The sequence below is a fragment of the Ursus arctos genome, unplaced genomic scaffold, assembly GCF_023065955.2.
Source record: "Ursus arctos isolate Adak ecotype North America unplaced genomic scaffold, UrsArc2.0 scaffold_31, whole genome shotgun sequence".
NCBI classification, from domain to species: domain Eukaryota; kingdom Metazoa; phylum Chordata; class Mammalia; order Carnivora; family Ursidae; genus Ursus; species Ursus arctos.
Genome location: NW_026622997.1, coordinates 3231904 through 3247585, shown reverse-complemented (window position 1 = coordinate 3247585; position 15682 = coordinate 3231904).

Here is a 15682-nt window from a genome sequence, read left to right as displayed (position 1 = left end):
CCGGGGTGTTTGCAGAGGTTATGGGTCAGGGCTAGCGCAGTTTCCAACTGAGGTTGTTCCCAGTCATCTCAGGGACTCTTCCCACCAGTTGGGAGGAGGAGTTCTGGGCCCCAGGAGGTTCTTGCCGGAACTGTCATGGCCACTTTCCCCCAGGGGCAGGGGTAGGGTGGGGTGAAACCACAGGTAAATATAATGAAGCTATCGTTACCCTGGGGCTGAGGTTGAAGGAAGAGCCTCTGATCTGCACCTGTGGCTCTAGGGGAGTCAGCCCAGCAAGCGGGAAGCCTAAGGCCAGGATGTTAAAAGCCACAAAGTCAGGATGTTGTGCCCTCAGGCTTCTAATACGGCACCTACTCACCACCACCTTTGCCTCCAGCTCAGGTCTAACTAACTAACTGCCAACTCTATCACTTACACTCACAAGTCTGAGATCAGCCCGGGGTCAGCTAGGTCACTGCTGATCTTGGCTGGGCCAGCTCAGGTGTCTGGAGATGAGCCTGCTGCTGGCGGAGAGTGGCCGGCCTGAGCACCAGCAACAGGGACAACTCGGCTCTGCTCTGGGACCCCTCCCGAAGAGGCCAGTCTGGGCATGTTCTCGGCATCTGCAGAAATATGAGTGGGTCCTGTTTGCTAACATCCCATTTTCCAAAGCAAATCTCGGAGTCCAAGAGTAGGACCAAGAGGAGGAGGCCACTGCAAACCTACACAGCAAGGGCATGGACAGACGGGGAGAACTGACAGCTTTTTTTCGATCTACCTACCATAACCCCCAGGGGTAAGATCTGGTTCAAACTCTTTCCCTGGGATGTGGCCCAGGGGCTCCCTTTTCACATGACAGGGCCCCATTAATCTGCAGGGTGTTCCTGTCACCCCCCTGTAGCCTGGCCCACTGCCAACCACAGCAGACACTAAGGGTTCTGATGAATTTTTACCATAGCTTGAGATAAACAGAACGAAAAAATTTAATCTATTTTGAACCGTAAAGAAAAAAAGTCAAGTACACTGAAAAATCTAATATAATTAACACTATTAATTCCCCCATTTGCCTTTATTAAGAACACATATTAAGCTTCCCCTATGAATGAAAAGGAGGGATTGGTTTCTCATTTTCCTTCCAATATACTTGTGAATATGTAGGTTAGGTTGTTTTCTACTTATTGTACTAACACAGTCCTAAAGTCAACAGAGATGGTGTCTTGGTCAGGAGCCCACAGCAAGTTATTGGTTGGGAACAGGGCTGGTGGATGTGTAGAGAATCTAGACCAGACCCCAGGGCCCTGCTCTCTCCTCCTTCCCCATTCCCCTCTGGTCTAGCTTCCCTTTTACTGTATTACATGGCTTGACCCAGCTCATACCTGGGCAAGAGGATATGTGAGCTGAACTACCGCTCAGAACTAAGCAGGTGGGTATATTTTTAAGGGAGACAATTTTGTGACATGCTTCTCATGTTCCAATATTCTAAAGAAAAAGAGCTTGGTAAATATTCTCATTTAATCTAGTCATTTAGTCCTGAAGTACACGGAGAAATTAGACTATGTCTGGAGAAATCCTTACTAGTTTTAACTCCTGCTAAGACAGAATTAGAAAACAATTTTCTAGTTTCCTTCACTTGCCAAAAAAAATTTTTTTTAAGGGAGAAAAAATGTACTTGAGAATATGAAAACAGATTGTTTAGATCTCTCTCTTTCTCTCATGTTTGCTTGTAGAATGATAAGATACCATTAGTAATAAAAACAAGTTTGCAAGTTAGAAGACTTGCCAGCATCAACATCGTAGAAATGTCTCTTGTGATGGAAGAATAAGCAAATATTTTCACTTTGTACTTTAATTACAGATATTATTGTTCACGATTCCTTGCTAGCAACTGTTGCCCCAAAGAAGGTTCAAAGCTGGAAGTTGGTTTTATGAACTACAGTGCTTTGTGGGGCCTGTCGTGTGTCATCTAAGGCGGGAAGGCACACACAGGACATCTGGACCCGACAAAGGCCTCCAGTGTTTAAAATGTGCTGGGGCATTCCAGGGCAGAAAGAACATGTAATGGGAAAAACAAAAAACAAACAAAAAACTTATACAAATGAAATGTATCTGAACTTGGAATCAGGAAACATGTTTAAACCCTGAGCCCACCCCTCATGGGCTCTGTGGACTCACGCACATCCTGTTTGAGCCCGTGTCCTCACTGATCGAATGGAAATTAAAACAGTAGCAATAACAACACTTCACATGGTGGGTGAAGAGAGTGTGATGGGCAGAGCGGACACACCTGAAGACGTGCTGTGAACCCTAGCACTCGCAGAAACGTCAGGTAGGCAAGACGGCCGTGTGGGCGGAGCAGGGTGGTACTGGTTCATCACCCTCTTAAGTAAGACAGCTTGAAACAGTCTGCCGTTCTCTTGTCCCATCCCTGTTCCCCAAACCCCTTGGATGTGCTCCCGCGTGGTATCCAGCAGCCCCTCTGGATCCGTGTGTCCCACATGCATGTTGACCATGAGTCTTGGCTTTGCACCCTTGCAGGACACCTAAGACTCACTCTGCCTGCATTTAACTCACTTCTCTTTCAAGCCCTGTTCCTATTTCTAGACCTGAAAGGGTAGTACATCTTGCCAGCTTCCCCACGAGGCCTGCGTGCATTTAGTCCAAGGAGTCTACGGGTGGCTTGGCCTTACCCTTGGCTGGAAGTGGCAGAAAACAGCTAACCACCGTGCCAAAGTAGAAACTGATTTCCAAACAATGGAGGTGGCCGTGATGAAGGTACAGTTATTATTTCTATTTTGAAAATTGGGGCTCAGAGAAGTAATTAAAGTGTCCAAGGTCTCCCAGCTGGTGGGTGACCGAGCAGAAGACAAACTGATCTGTGAAACAGGGATAAGCTCGACCTCTGAAAGTATATCAGCCAGAGTACTTTGGTTGTAAGACCAAAACCAGACAACTAGCTTCCACAAAATCTACCTGGCACGGAGGACTGTAAGTCATAAAGGCAGATCTGGGTGCTGGGCTGGGGGGAGGGGCTCGAGAAACGCCAGCCTCTCTGTCTCTCTTCCATTTCTCCGTCAGAAACATTCTACCACGCAAAGACGACGGCTCTTGGCCGTCCCAGATTCACATCCTCACAACTTATCAACTGCAAGGCCAACTTTTCCTGGTGCTCCAACAGGAAAGTTCCAAGGAATATTCTGATGGGCCCAGAATTGGATTACGTACTTGTCTCTGAACGAAGCACAGGGCATTTCAACTGGCAAGGTCCAGATTAGGGGCAAACAACAACCCTGGGCCCAATCCAGCCCAATGTGGGTCCCTTCCAGTCACGTTCATTTATTTCTATGACTTGTGGCTGCTTCCATGCTACCACAGTAGCACTGAGTAGGCATGACAGATGAGGCATGTCTTACAAAGCCAAGAATGTGTTCTATCTAGTTCTTTACAGAACAAGTTTGCCAAGCCCTGGTCTAGATGGTCCGACCACCCTTGTTGCAAAGTTTGGCCTTCCTAAATGACCCCGAACGTTTCATGACAGAGTTTGATTATCAGAAAAACAAAGAGGAATACCTGGTGGTGAGAGACAGCAGGTGTCCCCTGCAAATGAGTTTTGTGATGGGTAAAGTCACACATGGTGAAATTTCTAGAACGTAACACTTGATTCAGGTCGTTTTTTCCTCACACCCGTCTCACATACACTTACTCTTTTACCACATAAATGTTGCTAGGGAGGACCCGGCAGGCATTATAAATGGGAGCTAAAAATTATCCGCAAAAAATGAAAAGCAAGAAAGCAATTTTTTTCACAAATATGGAATCCTGATAAATAGTTCACAAAATACCCTCACTTCCTTATTGGCAACTATTTTCAATTAAAGACTAAAGACAGGTATCTGAGGAAAACTGGAAGGGGAAAAATGTAAAGGGAATAACCACAAAACAGAAATCCCTAGGCTTCCCGTTTCCTGAGCCTGGGGGCTCTGAGATTCTAGCTGGGCCTATTTGTCCACAGCAGAGTTAGAGTCCTCGCCCTCAAATGCTGGCTGACACATGACCCCTCCATGATTTTTGTTCCCGGACTGGAGTCTCTATGGCTCCCATGGTTCTCAAAGTGGAGGACAGAAACATGGTCCAGGGTCAGTCTTCAGCACAGGTGGGAAGTGAGTCAGCTTGTCTTCAGGACCCCAATCTACCTTCTCTTTCCTTTTCTATTTAAGTCCCTTTGAGGTGCCATGGGCTTCGGAAGCCCATTGTTCCCTCACATTCTCCACTCCTTGTTCCCAGATCTCTTGGAAGGCTCTGGTGCCCCTCACTGAGGATGCTAGTGTAAAAGGGGGTGCAGAACAATCAGATGCTGTCAGAAGGTACGGCCTTTCTCCTGGTTACGACCGCCTCATTAGCTGTGTGCTTTAACTCTTCTCAACTTCCTGCAGCGTGGAAACACTGAAAACGAGTTCACAGGTGCTTGGGAAGTTCCAGTGGGATCAAGGATCTACAGATCACCTCGTTGCGTTTCTTATCACTGATACAAGAGGGTTTGTCTCTGGTAAGAGGTATTTCAGACTTCTAGAATCAGTTGAAAGAATCATTTTGGAGAATTCTGGCCTGCCCAAGCCCTCCGAAGTGGAGAGTGGTCTCCTCCCCCTCACGACATGGCCAATCTTGTCTGGGAGACTTGAGACCCTCAAATCCTTGCATGGTCCTACTCTGTTGTGCTGTCTTGAGACCCACCCTTTCCGCTTACATGACAAGACAGCCCTCCTTCATCTACCAAAACTTAGCAACTATTTTCTCCCAGACATGGAGACAAAATTTTACTGCCCAGGCGTCCGAGCGCAGACGGTAGAAGAACCGAGTGAGAACGTTGTGCATGTGCTGAGGGAGGAGGAGGATGGTCTGCGTGGAAATCCTGCCTGGGCACACACCCTTTGTGTCTTCTTTGTAAATGTGGGCCACTCTGAGTCGGCGCTGATTACCACAGGCACAATTACAGCACTCTGCAGGCGAGCGTTAATACTGCTAACGACACCGCTTTGCGGAGTGATCATCTGAGACCCGTCCTCAGCGGCTGCACCAGGATCACAGCCTTGTGTAACCCGCATGAAGCCGGGGGGGGGGGGGGGGGGCAGGCGGCACGTGTTCGGTCAGGAAGGGCTGTCAGAGAGGGCAGCCTGCAATTAGATCCGACGTGCTGTCACCAGGGGGCTGGCGGCCCCCGCTCACATGCTCTGGGGTTGGTGATGACCTTTAACAGATGTAGATTCTCATTGTAACAACCCTTGAGTGCAGAGCAGATAAACGCACGAAGTTCTGCAGCTGGTCCCTTCATCTTTCCGTCGCTGCTTGGATCAACCTCTCCTGGGCTTACAAAGGTCACTGCGAAGAGCTCTCAAGGACCAGCCCAGCCAATCCCATCTGTGATCTTGTGCTTGGGGATCCCTGGGGTCAACTCAACCCAAACCACTCCCTTTTGCCAGCCCCTTGACCGTTGTCTTGATAGTTCCCTTTTCACTGTTTTTGGGGAGAGAAGAAAACAAAAGTCCCAACACCTCCCCATCACCGCCACCACCAAAATGAGATTATATCCCTCAACTGCTCCTGACAAAGAAATGGCATCTCCACCAAATGTTTTGCCTTAACAGGGCACACGGAGTGGTCTTCCAGACACAGAAGATCGCTCCTAATCTCTGAAGATCCGGGAGCCAAGTGTCTGCTTACATGACAGGGTGTTATATTCCAAAGACCCTCTCCCTCCTGATTCCCCACCCTGCCTGCCAGCAAGCCAAAGAGCTTGCTTCTGTGGAAGCCTGACTTTTGATTAATGGCATGCTCAAGGTCACGGAAATGTTAAGTGGCTCCCTATTGGCCATGACTTTTATCTCCAGGATTTTTACAACCCCTTACAAGATCATATTTGTAATACTCAGAATATGTAAAAGCTATAACCAGGTGCTTCCTAACACAGGTCCTCTGCTCTGGGCCACACTGGCCTGAAGCATTCCTGGCTCTTGTCTCTACTGCCCTCATCGCCCCCCCCCCCCCCCCCCCCCCGCATCAGAACTCTCTCAATCTTCAAGCACAGCACAGAACCCACCTCTTCCAGGGGGCGGTCCCCACTATCCCCGTGGCAGTGGTCGTTTCCCCTCAGGAAGTGAGACAACTGCCTTATCAGAAAAAGAGCATTAGACTGAAAGGCTGGACCCAAATTCCAGCTTTGCTAGGAACTCACTCAGTTTTCCAGAATTGCTGTAACAAAGTACCATAAACTAGGGGTGTGTAAATAGCAGAAATGTGTTGTCTGACAGTCCTGGAGGCTAGACGTGTGAAACTGAGACGTCAGCAGGGTTGGTTCCTTCTGAGGGCTGTGAGGAGAATCTGTTCCAGGGCTCTCCCCAAGCTTCTGGGCGTTTGCTAGCAATATCTGGTGTCTCTTGGCTAGGAGAAGCATCACCCCAATTCCTGCCTTCATCACCACATGGAGTTTTCCTGGTGTGCACGTCTGTCTTCGTGTCCAAATTTTTCCTTTTTATAAGCACACTCGCCATGTTGGATTAGGGGCCCATCCTACTCCAGTGTGACCTCACCTTAACTAATTCCACCTACAATGACCCTGTTCCCAAATAAGGTCACATTCTGAGATACTGGGGATTAGGACTTCAACATAGAAATTTTGGCAAGACACAATTCAACCCATAACAGGGGCCTTGGCCAAATCCTTCTCAGTACCCTCACCTGTAAAACAGAGATAGGACAGAAATAACTGCTCACAGAGTTTCTGGAAGGATCAGTACATTTGACTACCCAGCACTGTGGATGCATATGTTGGATTTCCTCTGTTATCATTTCTATTTTCTGCTGTCTTATTATGCTTCTTACAACTGTATTTGAGTGGAAGCAGAGAGGAGGGGAAAGAGGAGGGCAGACAAGACACAAACATAACCGATGGCTCCTCCCTGGGGAAATGGGGATGCCAAGATGGCTTCCTTCAATTGGGCACCTCTCGAGGCAAGGACACAAGCTGTAGGCAAAGAATTTACGGTCTAGCAGAGAAGCCCAGTGCCCAAGGACCCAGCAGAAGGATAAAGCCCTTGTTTGGCAAGTAAGAAGAGCAGACATCCCCCCAGATGAGGAGAGATCAGCTTTGGTAAATTCTTGCCCAGAATTTTGCAATTAAAAAAAAACTGAAAGAAGCTATTTTAATCTCAGCACACATACATAATTTTATTACTAAAACACTTATTTTTGTTCTGAATTACATATGGTTTAGGGAATGAAAGCTCTCTCATAACCTTTTCAGTGCTTAATGCCTCCAAAGACCTTACAAGAGCTCTTGGAGAGTTTGGCACAAAAGTATGTAGTTACATAAAAAGAACAAATGATCCTGAAGAAGAAAGGGAAGAGTGGTTTCTATAATAATAATAATAATAATAATAATAATAATAAATGTGGAGGCACAGGGAGCTCTGACAAATTGAAGCCTAAAAAGGATCTTATACAAGTCAGTAGGAAATCAGTATTATGAAGACACAAAAATGTGTAAAAACAAACTAAAGCCCACAATCAGATGAGGCTGGAAAATCCCATTCTAGGTGTTTTTCTGAGTTCTTATGAAGGGAAGAGGTGGAGTTCAGATCAAAGAAGAGGGAGCTAAGGGGCAATGAGCAGATGAAGTTGCCAGCAATGGACAGGGGGTGGAAACTTCCCATCTCCGAGCATACCTTTATCCTTCTAGCCAAGGAAAACAGTTTCCAGATCCAAAATCAGGATAACTACCATTAAGAGAAAAATGAACCCCCAGATGTTCCTACTGGTGGTTCCCAACCTGGGCTTTCTCTTTGTCACTGTGCTTCATCTCTTCCCCCCATCCCATTCTTACCTCTTAGAAGAATATTCTGGAACTGCTCACCTCCCATGGATCCCTCAACCCATTGTAAGCAGTCTTCTATGCCCACTACTCCTGTGAAGAGACAGCCTAAGGTCAACAATAACTACGTATCTGATAGAACCAACAGGTACATTTTAGCCTTGGCCGCACTGGGCCCTCTGTTGTCTACAACTCTGCTCATCACTACCTGTTCCTGAAACTCTATTTTTTTTACTTTCAAAATACCAAGCTCTCTTGGTTCTCCTCTTATGTCTCAATATTCTTTTTTTTTTAATTTTTTTATTTATTCATTTGAGAAAGAGAGAGCACAAGCAGCAGGGAAGGTCAGAGGGAGAGGGAGGAGCAGACTCCCCGCTGAGCAGGGAGCCCAACGTGGGGCTCGATCCCAGAACCCTGAGATTATAACCTGAGCCAAAGGCAGCCACTTAACCAACTGAGACACCCAGGAGCTCCTATATCTCAATATTCTTCGCTTGCCCCTTAAATCTTGGTGTTTGTAGGGTCCATTCTTTGCCCACCGGCTTTCCTGGTGATCTCATCCACTGTCATGGACACGTGGTTGGTCTCCTGCCTCCATTCCGTTTTAGATTATTGGCCTACATCAATTGTAGCAAGTCAGCCCCTTGACAAGGATCAAACTGTCCCAACCTTAGTTCCATAAGAAGAGGTATTTTATGAAAAGAAAGAAAACTAACTTCTTGGGGGGGGGGTCTCACTTCTAGGGATCTTTTCTAAAGGGAGAAAACACAACAGATGTCTATGAGAAAAGATGTTTACTATCAGATGATTTATAACAGGGCAAACCTCCCCCAGACGTTGCTTGTAGCCCTGTGAGACCCAGGTCAGACTTCTGAATCTACACAGCTGTGAGATGGTAAATCCATGTTGTCTAAACCACTCGGTGTATGGTAATTTATTAGGGAAGAAATGGTAAATGAATACAACTTCCTTTCCCTCACAGCTTCCATTTTTTTTTAAAGATTTTATTTATTTGCGAGAGAAAGCACAGAAGGAGAGGGAGAAGCAAGCTCCCCGCTGAGCAGGGAGCCCGATGCGGGACTCGATCCTAGGACCCTGGGATCATGAGCCGAAGGCGGACGCTTCACCGACTGAGCCACCCAGGTGCCCTCACAGCTTCCATTTTATTGAAATTTTACCTCGGCTGCCAATTAAGGCTTTTCCTTTCGTGGGAAGGTTTGTTGGATGAATGTGCTTTTAGCAGACAGGAGACTCAGGCATGCAGCCGGATGACCAGATACCAAGGCCTCGTGTGTGATTTCCGTCCCCGAATCTCTCGGCAAGCTCTGGGCCCCCCGCACCCACTTGTTCCCTGCAGCAGGCCCCAAAAGTGAGTTTGAGCACCCTCCTTTAATTCGCTCCACCTCTACACAGCACCCAGCCCCTGCCAGGCTGGGGAGCGCCGGTTTAGGGCACAACTAGACATCAGTTAACCAGCTGTGGGCTTGGCGGCCAGGAGTAGGGGAGGGGGCGATGTCTGTCCTTCAAACCTTCCCCATCTCCCTGGGGATTCTGATCCACTTAAAAGGGGTCCTCACTAAACCAGAATCCCCCAAGTCTGCCTCCCCCTTTCTGCCACCACCTCACCCCTGCGAACCCCAGAACTGTGCGGAGTGGATGGCCAGGACAGCAGCGGGGCCATCGCCAGACCACTGACACCACGGTGAGCACGCCCCCGTCCCGTGAACCCCACAGGCAGTGCTCGGTGAGCTAGGCAGAAACAGTACTGTCTTTCCTGGTCAGAACGAGGACAGATATCCCCCTGGTGGTGGGAGAGGCTGGGTTTCCCGCTTGAACAAGGGCCTTTGGTAGCAGCGTCTACACCCGGAAACTCTCGGGGTTTGAAGCGACGCACGTTCGCAGGTAGGCATGAGGCTAGGAGGACTCTGCCTCTCTCTGATGCGGGGGTTGCCACGCTGGTGCAGAGAAGCCCACCCCAGAGAACACACAGGTACCGGGGCCTCTGTGGGCCTCCACCTCCAGATGCTTCTGGGCCAAATGCGAAGTGGGCTTTGTCCTGTTTTGTCGTCTCACTCAGCTGAGGCCGGCCCCACACACCGCAGGAGCGAACGTCTGCAAGCCAGAGCGGCTTTTCCCTCTGTCCTTCGGCAGCTGCCGGACATGGGTCTTACCTGCGGCAGGTCAGTTAGGAGAACGAGCAAGAGGCCCACGCTGATTTTACACCAATCTCATTAAAAGACACGTTTACCCGAGAAGCTTCTGTATTTCCTGAGAATCAACCTTCGCTGACTGACCTGCTGTAGGAGTAACAGGCCAGATCCAAGGGCGCATGTCCCTCGAAGGTGTGGGAGGGCACGGACTCCGTCTGTCCTCCCCACCTGCACACAGGAGCCCCGGCGTGCTGCTGCTGCCCCTTCCTGACGGCCACCCACCGGCCTCCTTGCCGTGGCCCCCACTGTGACACAGGATTTTCACTGGGCACGATTTCTTTCAGAAACTGCCCAGAAGGACGGCCATAAAGTTAGCCACTCTGGGCTTCCTCACTGTGTCACTCAAAGTTCCCAGTAACTTTCTGATCTGATGGGAGACGCATAACTACACGTTTTATGCATACATTTCAGATACACGGTGGGGGCGTCTGTTCTCTGTTTAGATAAATGTGGGCCCAAAGTGGCCTATCGTGAAGCTGCGAAGAGAAGTGTGTTGAGAGCCAAGCTCCTTAGTGGGCTGAAGACAGAGCACGGGCAGGAGAGGAGGCAGGACGTGGGCTCCTGGGCACGAAAGCTCCTTTCAGATGCTTCTCCACATCTGCACCTTAAACAGTGGACACGAAGTGTTGACCACAGAACCCTCACACACTGGGTGACCTGTAGCGTGAATCCACCTGCCTCCAGCCGGTCCCTTGAAGCCAAATGAGAGTAACTCTGCGGTAAAGTCTGAGCTTGGCCGCAGGACACAGACATAGCCTGACCAGCGAAGGAGAGGGAATTACAATCGACACCTTGTAAAAGCCACGCACACTCATGAGGGGTTCTTCCTTCCACGCTCTAGGTGAGCAAACACAGGGCTGAGATGTCGGGACCTTCCCCATCGCCCAGGCAGAAAGAGGCAGAGCCAGGACTCAAACCCAGGCCTGACTCGAGGGCTTTTTCTCATTTCCATGGGCCACGAACATCCCCAGACAGTACTAACTGTTCCGTGGGGGGCAGAGTCACCCCTGGTTGAGAACCACCGCACCAGATAAAGAAAATTACTAAATGATCAGACACTTTGTTGAAGTGAACTAGGATTTGGGCCCTGGGGGGTAGGTATCAGTGTGCGAGGGAGGAGACGGAGGAACAGAGAGGTCAGGGACCTGGTTCAAGCTAGATACAGTAGAGGCGATCGGTCTGTTTCCCAGCTCCCCGGAGCCAGAAATAGCCGTTGAAAAAAGACCTACAGCCGTCTGTGGGAGTTCTGCAATTGTTCCTGTAATCACCATCCTTATTTTATATCTTCCCTAGTTCACGGAAAGGTTGGAGTCTGGATGAATATTTTCAGCACTGACTTCTATTTTTCTCCCCAGGACTATTAACTACAATATTCAAATTTCACTGTACGTTTTCAAAAGTGCCATTTCAGAGATGTATTAAAAATTGGATCTATTTTCCCCTGGAATGCCTGCTGGGCTCCCTCTGGTGTCAGCTAAGATTACATTTGACTTTAAAGGAGCTCATGTGTGACCACATTTCACACTAATGAGGAATACGTTCTTCCTCAAGGGGCCGTTTCCGAAATCCAACTGGCTTTTACTGACGACACTGTAAAATTGTTTTATTCAAATTTTGCAAATACACTGGGAAGGGTCTACCGTAAGTTAATGATGAGGGAACAGAAGGCTGGCTGAAGACACAGCATAAGCTGACATCCTGCAACCTTACCCCACCCCACTCTCACTCTTGGGTGGGACGTGGGTGACATTCTTCCCAGAAGCCCCCAACCATCTTCATGCTAATGTCTTACTAGAGGGGTAAACAACCTTAACTTGACAATGGCAAGGCCTCCGGTGTCCTGTGAGTCTTCTTTAACATATGAAAGTACTTTCTCAACCTCCCTGTTTCCTCACCTCCCCCAGCCCCATGGTATATAACAGCCACCTCTCACAACCCGGGGCAGCAGCTCTTTCTGCCCATGGGTCCTGTCCCCGTGCTTTAATAAGCCACCATTTTGCACCAAAGACGTCTCAAGAATTCTTTCTTGGTCGTCGGCTCCGGACTCCACCCTTCACTGAACCTCACCGATATTCCAAAACCACATCATCAAGTTTTGTAAGGTTAGAAAACAACAAACCTAAATTTCTTAATTTTTGAAAGGACCCAAAGTGACATTTCACAAGATGGGACAAACTGACAAGACAAACATATACCTGTCAATGCTTCCGTCTGCATCCATCTGTATACAGGCGTGAATGAAAATGTCCAGTCTCACTCTGCTAAAAAGAAATGCAAATCAAAATAATAATGTGGAAGGGCTTTACCTTACCAACGAAGCAAATCTTTCTTTAAACAACAGCAAATTCTGCGAGCGCAAAACAAAGCAGATAGACTGTCGTGCTTTGCTGGTGGCTTTCTCACGTAGCCATCTGATAGAATAATTGAACAATGCGCAGAAAAAGCCATCAAAACCTTGCATACTTTTTCACCCACTCATCCTATACCTAGGAACGGTATGAGCAAATACTCCAGAAGGAAGAAAAAGCATGTGGTTGTTCATTATAGTGCTGATTGTCATAAGAAAACGTGGAGAGTGGCCTAAGCAGCCAACAGTGGAAGACGGTATATTTAAGCAAAGTGTGGTAAATGATCCATTCCAGCACAGCAGTGGTTAAGGTGGGCTTTAGACTCAGAACGTCTGGTTGAAATGTTGGCTCCCATGTGAGCTCTGTGATCTTAAACACATTGAATCTCTTCATCTGTGCAATGGGTATAATAATAGTTCCCACCTACGGGATTATTTTGAAACTTAAACAATATCAAACATAAAGCGCTGAGTGTGTGGTGGGTAGTAAGTGCTCAGTCAATGTCTTTTTTTTAAAGATTTTATTTATTTATCTGAGAGTGAGAGAGAATGCGCACAGCCAGGGGAGAGGCAGAGGGAGAGGGAGAAGCAGGCGGAACCCCAGGTGGGGCTTCACCCCAGGAACCCAGGATCATGACCTGAGCCAAAGGCAGACGCTTAAACGACCGAGCCACCCAGGCACCCCTCAATAAATGTCTTTTGATGGGCTATTATGTACTTAGTGAAAATAAGAATTAGGGAAAAAATCAAGTAATATGATGTTTTTTAAAAAATTATAATATTGAAATAGAAAATATTCTGTATTCATAAAGGCTAGTAGAAAACATACAAAGATAAAAATAAATTTCTCAAAAGGCTGAAGTCATGGCTCCCTCTTCCCCCTCAATTTTCTATGTTGCTATTATTTTTGTCATTAAAATACTAAGTAGTGGGCGCCTGGGTGGCTCATTCGGTTGAGCATCTGACTCTTGATTTTGGCTCAGGTCATGATCTCAGGGTCCTGGGATCCGGCCCCAAGTCGGGCTCTGAGCTAGCAGGGAGTCTGCTTGAGGATTCTCTCCCTCTCCCTCTGCCGCTCCCCCCACTCACTCGCTCACTCTCTCTAAAATGGATGGATACATCTTTAAAAAATAAAAAACTTAAAAAAAAATACTAAACAGTAAGCAGCTGGAACCCAGAACAAAAATCTATTTATAAATGCATTCAACCAGCCATTAATTGGTGTCTCTCATGTTTCAGGCACCGTGACATGGTAAACAATTAAGACATCATAAAAAAAATCTACAGTTAAGTAAAAGAGACAGTAAAAAATTAGCAACTTCTACTGGAACATATTAAATGCTATAATTGAGACTCATTCAGGGTTCAACAAGGTTCCCAAAGAGGAACACTTAAATGGCCTTACGATGAAGGATGGTCAAGGAAAGCTTCACAAATGATGTAATGCCTGAGAATAATCTTGAAAGATTTATAAAAGCTAATTAAATGAAGAGAGGAAGGAAGGACAATCCAGGGAGGAAATGTAACCAGAAAGACAAAAGTGAATTAAAGCAAAAGGGGTCCAAGGAACTGAAGTATATGGGTAAAGCCACGGCATGGGACAGTTGTAAGAAAGGGGGGCTACGTCTCTCAGCTGGGCTGCACAGTCTGAGCTTTGCCCTGAAAGCCAGGGGGAGCCGTTGACAGACACTATTGGAGGAGGTTTGAGAGGATGTTGTAGGTTGACCGTCCAGCTGGAGCCGGGGCAATTGCCAGCTCCTTACCCACACCCCTGTCCTTGGATAGATGTCCCACCCACTGTTCCTGTACTAGGAGTCCCTTTGAGGGCATCGATAGCCTTGACAGAGCACCGTGTCAAGACTGTCAGAACGATACACGAGACTGAACCCAGGCATGGCTTCTACAGAAACGCGTAAGGTTCCAGTGGGTGGGTGTGGAGATCTACTGGTCTTGCGGCCGCCCAAGACAAGCCTTGTAATCCAAGTCCCTTTGCTTACTGAAGCTGTCACCTACCAGCCTGGAGTGGCCCTGCCTCTGCCTTTGGTCTCTCCTTGCCCTCAGAGTACAGGGGCTAGTTTTGATTCTCAGGGAACTCCCAAAGTTGTGAGCCAACAACTGGTGAGCCAACCAGGAGACAAAAGAAATGAGTGTTGGGAAAGAGGCATCAGAGGGGGAAATCCCAGGTTGGCCCTGCAGGGAGGAGTGGCTCAAAGGACAGATGCTTGGGCTGCATGAGTACAGGGAGGCCCTGAAAACGCCAGCTGGTCCAATGCATTTGTTAGAGGAAGTGTGCACTGCCTGTGGGGGCAAAGAAGGGAAACCAGTGGCTGCCACAGTGGGCTGACCTCCTCTCTGGGCAGTCTGATGGCCACTGATACCCACCTATACGCTGTAGCTCGACTTAGAAAGTTGGAAGAGCTGAGGTTAGAGAAGGACATGCGGTTGTCTCTACTCTGCCGGCTTCGGGGCTGAAAGGCATGGTGGGAGAGCAGAATAGTGTTGGAGGCCTTAGCACCACCTTGTGCAAAACGAAGAGGACACAAGCTGCTGCAGCTTAAGGTCAGAGCGCTAGTGACAAAGCCTGGCTGGGATGCTAAGAGGTGGGGTCCCTGGAAGGTGAGCAGAGCGAAGAGGGGAGGTGTGGTGGTGTATGGTGAATGCGGGACAGGACGCCCTGTGCCCTTGGGCCCTAACACAAAGGGAAACGGAAGCACGGCAACAGCAACCTCAGCCCCAGGACAGCCTCTAGTTCAGGAAACGGTCACTGACGTGGAGAACAAAGGCAAGAAGGAAATGTAGATAAAATTCAATGTCCTCGTAACCTGCAGCCCATCGACAAATACTTGAGGCAGGCAGAGAATGACCTTCCTCCAGGAAACTCCTTTGCTAGAGGGAAAAACAACCTTAGCTTGACAATTGCAAGGCCTCCAGGATCCCGGGAGTCTTCTTCAGCAGATGAAAGTCCTTTTGAAAACTTCCCTTTGTCTTTACCTACCCCAACTCCAAGTATATCATCAGTCACCAGTCAGGCCCCCAGTGCTGCTCTTTCTGCCCAGGGATCCTGTCTCTGTGCTACAACTAAAAAAACACCTTTTTGCACCGAAAATCACAAGAATTCTTTCTTGGCCGTTGGCTCTGAACCCCAATATTTCCACATCAGTCATGATGAGAGAATATACTGGCACCGAGCTTTTTTTTTTAAAGTAGGCTCCACACCCAACATGGGGCTTGAACCCACAACTGAGATCAAGAGTCGCGTGCTCTACCGACTGAGCCAGCCAGGTG